Source organism: Cupressus sempervirens, chromosome 5 (assembly GCF_028749045.1).
Source record: "Cupressus sempervirens isolate cs-2001-9-10 chromosome 5, ASM2874904v1, whole genome shotgun sequence".
In the NCBI taxonomy this organism is placed as follows: Eukaryota; Viridiplantae; Streptophyta; class Pinopsida; order Cupressales; family Cupressaceae; genus Cupressus; species Cupressus sempervirens.
In genome coordinates, this window is record NC_143122.1 from 290,003,124 (window position 1) to 290,010,903 (window position 7,780).

Genomic DNA, 7,780 nt, shown 5'->3' on the forward strand with positions numbered 1-7,780 from the left:
AGTTTGATCATTTGGGCAGTTGACCGGCTATGCATTTTTGTTTTTTAAAATGAAATCATTAGCCTAGATAGATTGGAAACTCCAAAATTTGGACAGCTTTATGGGCTCATTAAAATAAAATCAAATGATTTCACTTTGATTGTGTCTAGAATCTTTTGGTTCTCAGTCAATTTATGACTGTTATGATGAAGAAAAAGTCCTTTCAGAATAGGGACGGAGAGCCCACATGTTTATGCTTGGACCAGATTTTTTAAAAGTCAACAACCATGCCCTCTAACTATGGGTAATTTGAGAGTAATTTTTTTAGTCAATAGGCTATTATAGGTGGGAACTTCACTTCGAACCTGTCCGATGCTGAGAATATTGGTGGTAAGTTGGTTAATGGTTTGAGTCATCTGTCAGTTATTCAGTCATCAAGAAAATCAATAATCCTATCAAACCAAATCTTTTCTAGATCATATCACAGATTTAAATCAAATGCAATCAAATCAAATCTTTGATAGATACAAATAGCATGTAATAAGAATTATGCAATCAAATCATATCTTTCATCGATACGAATAGGGAAAAATATGGAACTTGGAACTTTCAGCTCAGGACTCATTCCAGCAATTTTTAGGACTTTGATTGTCACAGAGAGGAATTTAATAATTTAGTTATGTCCGTGGATATTGTGAAGCGGACTAGCAGGAATGTCGAGCTCGTCATGGGAAACTCCAAGAAAATAATCCAAATCTATTTCGCCGGTCTCGGTCCGCGGTATCCTGGCAGTAGGTCGTATCAGGGGCCACAAATTCATCTCCAAAACCCTCATAAGATGTGGAATATTCACAATAGAAATCTCAAACACTTTAAATTTTTTTTTATCTAAATATAGTGAAGGGGGTGGATAGAGTGGATCAAAAACAAACACGAACTAAAAGATAAGCATTCAGTTCAATATGTAAAATACAAAGACTATGACAATGTGCTATAGCACTTCACACATAAATAAAATTTATTACAAGTCCTTAGAATGCTACATCATTCTATCCACTAATGATCCACAATGAGAAACCCAAAATGGGCTCTGGTGATCACAAGCCTAGTGCATTGTATTTATAGAAAATACATAGTAAATGCTATCTTGACTATGGCATAGAATTAGCTACAATATTAATGAGAGTAGCTGAGATGGACAACTGAGTTAGTTGGATGGTGCTTGGACAGCTAAGGACAGCTTTGGATGGCTACTTTTTTATTGTTGACGACTGTTTGTTTGTGGTTGTGGACGGTGGTAGGCAGCTGCACATCTTGCATGTCGATTGTTTGTCTGGCGGGTAGGTGGAGAAATTACTATCCACCAACACTCCCCCTTAATTTCTTCCACTAATGCTACTACATTTATATTGTTTTCCCTCATCTTAATCACTTTGGGTTTTACGGCTTACCCCTAACCAATGTAAATGGTTTCTAGCTGACCAAAAACTTTACATTTGAATGGTTTAGGCTAACCACGAACCTCACATAATAGTGGTTACAATAGAGCACAAACATTACAAATGGTTTCAGATTACCACTAACTCACATGATGGGAAAACTATCATCACTTTGGCTTTTCTCCTTCTTGACGTGCATCAAATTGGTTATTGAGTCCATATAAAAAGAAATACATCTAGCGAGATACATGGGTGCCGAGCCACTATACTCGCCAATTCTATAGGAATCTTTTTCACATACATGGTTGATCAATATGTCAAACCAAAAACCTTTGGGGTGTCGGAACAAAGTATATAAAGTATATATATAGAAAAAATGGACCATAGTATGGAAAGGAACAAAATTTCACTTATTTGGCTATATTTATTTTTTCTAGCTAATAGTCCATTTTTCAATTATTTGGCACACTTTGGTACCATTTCTCTATTTTATACCATATGCCTTAATGTATGTCTCTTTGTGCATTTCATTTATCACTTTTTTATTAGCTACATTTATGCAATTCCATATCCTCTCTCCCTAATTAATACAATTCTTGTGTTAAAGATATGGTGAGAAGATGCCCCTTGTAGTGATGCAAATCATGTTTTTTTGAAAATGAGTTGTATTGGCAATGTTCACATAGGACAATATCAGATTAATGGTCATTTCATCCAAACTTTTGCTTCTTGAAATTAGTTATCAACCACTTTTTGATTTGGTGGTTTTGTGGAAAAAATCACATCTTTTTTTGCGAGTGTGTGCTATTGAAATCCATTTATTCTTGTTCCAAAGAGATACTATCTACCACCTTGTACTACATACATTCTATTAAACTTACAAACAAAAATGTGTAGTTGCCTCTATTATTTTGCTTCAAAAATAGTTTACTAAGTGGGCAAAGCACATACCAATTTAAATATCTTTGTTTTTTTTTTTTTTTTTTTTTCGTTTTTACATATCTTTTTCTTTTATAATAAATGTATATGAATTTAACTATTTCATTTTATTAATGTTTATTTTGTTTTCTTCTTCTACATTTCCTTTAATATTATATTAATTGTTTGACAAAAAATATGTGGCCAATCTTCTTATCTCAACTTGCACTTTTTGTCACTATCGACGTACCCCTTGCTCCTTCAACTGCAAGTGCTAGTTTATCTTCCCTAACTGAGAATAGAATAGAAATTCACAATATAAAATGATGAACTAAACAACTCCTACATTTTCAAACTTCCAAATTTTGTTAACATCAAACATCGAACTTAGTAACCCTTAAAGCCAACAAACGCAAATGGTAGGGTTAGAAACCAACCTGAAGATGGAGCATTTCGGAAGTCAAGTGAGTCTATCTTGCAATGGCGGCATCCTATATATAGGAGAAGATAGTGGCATCTATCCATCTACCCCCACTTCCTGCCCTCTACTGCATCACAAACTAAATTCCATTTGCTACAATGCCAAGGTGGTAATACATCTATGGTAGAATGCAGTGGTGTCTATTTCACTAAGCGAGTAATGTTCCAAAGCCGAACATGTATATTTGGCATCTAAATAGGGGATTCCAACTTAGACGGGACAATTTCTGGTGTAGAATCCGATAGTAAATAGCCTAATTGGCTAATTACATATGAGTTGTTTTCCAATATCATTATACAATTTATTCAAACATCTAGACACTTGTGAGTTTTGCTATATCATAATATATCTTGGGAATAAATTCTTTGGATATTCTGTAGTAGTAAACATACACTTGATGAGTAGTCAAGATCCTAATATTTGTGACAGTGATGTGTGATTCCTAATTTCTCGTGATGTTGGTAGGACAATGGTTCATTCTTCTACATACAATTTAGTACATTTCTTCAAGCTGAAAAATCTCCTCTCACACTACCATAATTCAAAGACAAGTTCTCCAACTGCTCATTGATGTCTCGAGTCTATGGGTGTGATCTGTCTCCTACGCAGAAAATATGTACCACTTTACAAACTTCAATCCAACTACATCCAGGTATCTTTTCAGTTCCTTTATCTTTCATCCATCTCCTTGTCTTTTGAACTTCATCCCACTTGCCCACGTCTGCATAAATGTTTGAAAGAAGGATATAGATTGTAGCATTTTCGGGTTCTAATTAAAAAAGGAGGCTTGTTGTGGATACCCCTAAACCTATATTCTTATGTGATCTCCAAGCACCAAGCAAACACATCCACACTACTGCCAAAGGTTTAATCACCATTTTGATGATGAAGTTAAGATATTCCTCTAGATAGCCAGGACGACCAAGAAGATCAACCAAGCAAGCATAATATTAAATATATGATTGTAGGTGAAATGGAATAAGATTTACGTATGCCATGAAGTATTTACAACCCTCATCCACTAAATCTATGTGGCTACAAGAAAATAAAAGACAAGCTAAGCTTGCATGGCCAGGGCATGTTCTGGATTGTTTCATTAGTTCAAATAGTTTGAGTGCATCCTTGCAAAAGTCATCTTGTGCATATCCTGCAAGCCTAGCATTCCATGAAATGTCATTTCTTTTAGACCCCATTTGTTTGCTGGAATAGGAAGATGAAAATCGGAATAGGTTTTATATTTGCTATTTGGTGCACAAAATTAGAATATAGAATTGGAATACATGTGCTCATTTTACCCCAAAAACGAGCATATGTCCATTTTAAAACATAGTTGTTATTGGAATAGGCCATTCCTATTCTAAATAATAATTTTTCAAATTATATAATTTTTGAAGTCTGCTCGTTGGCGTGTGCACCTCACACAATCACGAAAAGTTCTTCAGGAATGAAGTGGTGTTGAATGACTATAGAATTTAGTCTGATGATATCGTAATTTCTTATAGTTGAATGTTTGGAATTATTAGCCATTGGCTATAGGCAATGAAAATTTTGAACTTCCACAGGATTGACTGGACTGCGTCCACCATGTTAAGAGAGATATGAACACCATGGTTTTGAAATGGGGAGAAGTATTTTTTCCTAGCAATTACTGTAGTTTTTGCAGAGCATTACTATAGTTTAGTAGCAGGGAATATGGTGGAGATAGACTTCCACAAGGGGCTTTGCTCACTAGAAATCACACCCTAATCTACCAAAATGCCATGTTTGAATTGGGATTTTTTAGTCCCAGTGGAACAAACAATTAGTATATTGGCATCTGGTATGCCCCCATCTCTCAGAAGGTCATTGTTTAGGTGGCTAATAGAGATAATCCTGTCATAAACAAGCATAGAGTTCTGACATTTTCAAGGTATGGTCATCTCAAATTATTCGATAGAAGTAGCCATTTCATTTGGTCGATTGATATTGCCTATAGAGGATCACAAGCAGTGTAAATGGAGTCTGGCAATTTCATAATACTCGACGCCCAATATAACTATTTTCATCTTCCTCATACAGTGTGTTTCCACTCAGTTTTGGATCTCCTAGCTTTCTAAATCCCTGGAGACTACCAAGAGTAGTGGGTATTACTCCATCAAACTTCTTCTTCGAAAAATCTAGCACCTGTAGATTCGTGAGGCTTGTCATGGATGGAGGAAGACAACCATGAAGCTCATTATACCTCAAGCTCAAGACTCTTTTTAATGGTTCCCTCTTTGTAATGTATAAACTTAACTATATTCCAATTCCAATTTTGTACAATCAAACAAGGGAGTAACATATTCCCAATCAAATACCAGATGAACCAAACAAGAATGGGATTGCTATTTTCCATTCTCATTCCCCATTTCCATTCCTATTTTAATTTTCCATTCTAATTTCTATTCCTATGCCGACAAATAAATAGGGCCTTAGGCATTTGGTCAAACACCTCTCTTACCTTTTGTAGACTTCCAGATTTTGACTACATGTCTACAAGAGCACTTGCAACTATAACATGTGATAAAAATCCACTATCGATTGTATCTTGATGGATATCTCTACCTTGTTCTAAAGCTCCCATTTTGGCACAGGCTGAGATATTGCTAGCAAAGGTTGCAAAGTTTGGCTTTAGACTTGCCAGCTGCATTTTTCTGAGTCTCAATGGCCTCTCTAAGAAACCCCACTTTGTGCATAACCTGCAACAATGGCATTCCAAGAGAAAACATCTTATCGGGGCATTTCCTTGAGAAGCTGTAAAGCCTAGTTGAGAGCACCATTTTGTGCATATCCTGCAATTATCGCATTCCATAAGACCACATCTCTTTGAGGCATTATATCAAACAATTCACGTGTCTTCTGTGTCCACTGACATTTTCCATACATGTCTATCAATGAGTTCAAAACTACATCAGTGGAAAATCCGCTTTCAATTATACTTTGATGAATGTCCATACCCTATTCTAAAGCTCCCATTTGCGCACAGACTGTGAAGATGCTAGAAAAGGTTGTAGAGTTTGGCTTAAAACCAGCCAATAGCATATGCTTAAACGTGTCCAATGCTTTTAGGGCCCGTTTTGCTGTAGGTATAGGAATAGGGGAATAGGAATAGCTATTCTAGAATACTTATTCTAGAATAGAAAATGGGGCTATGTATTCCTGTTCTCTGTTTGGCTCAGCCAATATTTAATGGGGAATTCACGGACCCCAAAGTTTATGTTTTCTAAAATTAATAAAAGTGGAATAGGAATATGTATTCCAATAACACACCTATTTGGGTGGAATTGCCAAACCCCATTTTTGGGCTAAAATTGGAATACGTATTCCTATTTTACTTCATATTCCAATTCTAATTTGGTGCATCCAAATGAAGAATTCAAAATTTTAAGAATTTACATATGCCTATTCCACTTGTATTCCTATTGCCAAACAGGCCCTTACAGAAAATCCATTTTGTACATATCCTGCGACCATGGCATTCCGTGATTTCTTCAAAAAGTTTTGCAGCCTTCTCAAGAACACCATTTTGTGAAAATCCTGCAATTATTGCTGTCCATAAGACCACATCTTTTTTTTAGGCATTTTGTCAAACAATTGACGCGCCTTGTGTGAGCTTCCACATTTCGCATACATATCTATCAGGGAATTCTTCACTACAACATCTGACAAAATCCCCCTTTGCACTATGCTTTGGTGTATGTCCATGCCATGTTCTAAAGCTCCTAGTTTAGGACAAGCTTGTAGTATGCTGGAAAAGGTGAATTAATCAGGTTGAACCCATGTTCGTTGCATTTGGCCAAACAGATTCAATGCTTCGTGAGGATACCCATGCCTTCTGTAACCTACAATAAGTGCATTGCATAAGAGTCCGCCTCGTTCTATTTTTCATTCCATCAAAAGCTTTCCGCGCTTCCATTAAGCTACCACACTTAACATAACATACATGATGATAAGCTTGTCTTGAATAGCATTTCCATGTCCCTTTTGAGTGATAAGAGAGTGGATTTGTCTGCCCTGTGACAGCGATTTCTTGGCAATGCAGATCAACAATAACTGAAGATAAGCGTTAAACTCTTCAGATATACACTACAACATGAAGGGGGTTTTAAGACAATTTTAAAGTGAATTGTAGTAATTTGAGACAAAAAAAAAAGTTGTGTGTTGTCTTACGTATTGTCTTTAAGTGAGTGTCTTAAACTATTGTCATAAATTATTGTTTTATAAAGACAATAAAGAACAACACTATTATTGTCTGTTAGAGACAATTTTAATTTTGTCTTTATAGAAACTATTATGTCTTTAATCTCACTTATTGTCTTTCGTAAGATAATTAGACAGAAGATGGTACAAACTAACAAATTAATAAAATCATATTATTTAATATAAACTAAAATATAATTAATTAATTCATATTAAGGCACGATGGATTCGAACCACCATCCCCTGCTTCCAATGCAGGTGCTCGTCCATTGAGCTAGCACCTTTTAAAATAAGGAAAATTAGAAGTTTAAGGTTTTGCAAATATGAGCTGCAAATGGGAGAAAAAAAAGTTAATTCAATGAGTAGAAACATTGGTGGTGAGCTAGACTAGCATGTGGATAGATGGTGCTAGGTTTGACACATTCAAATCTCACACTCAGGGTTGCTCGCTCATCACACTTGAATTTGTTTTAATTGTAGACTATAAAGCATAATTTCAAATGTTGATTACAAGCTTTTGACAGTTTTTTTTTTTTTTAATTCTAATTAAAAAACCTTTACAGGTATGTTCTCAAAGTGCATTGACGTGAGGCTTTAAAAATGGGTATGCACATACAACAACAGAGAAATTTCAGCTGCAGCTGATCTGGTACACATGTACATCTAATGTGGAAGCAAAGACAGGCATGTCAACCGTTTGTCATCACCACTTATGCCAAGAATGAAAGTCGTTAAAAGTAACTAA

General features: G+C 35.5%; 1 pseudogene; it reads right to left on the minus strand.

The window, feature by feature from the left end:
- Positions 1-3,323: 3,323 nt before the first annotated feature.
- LOC149555713 (pentatricopeptide repeat-containing protein At2g13600-like) lies at positions 3,324-7,692 on the minus strand (annotated as a pseudogene).
- Between the last annotated feature and the right edge of the window lie 88 nt (positions 7,693-7,780).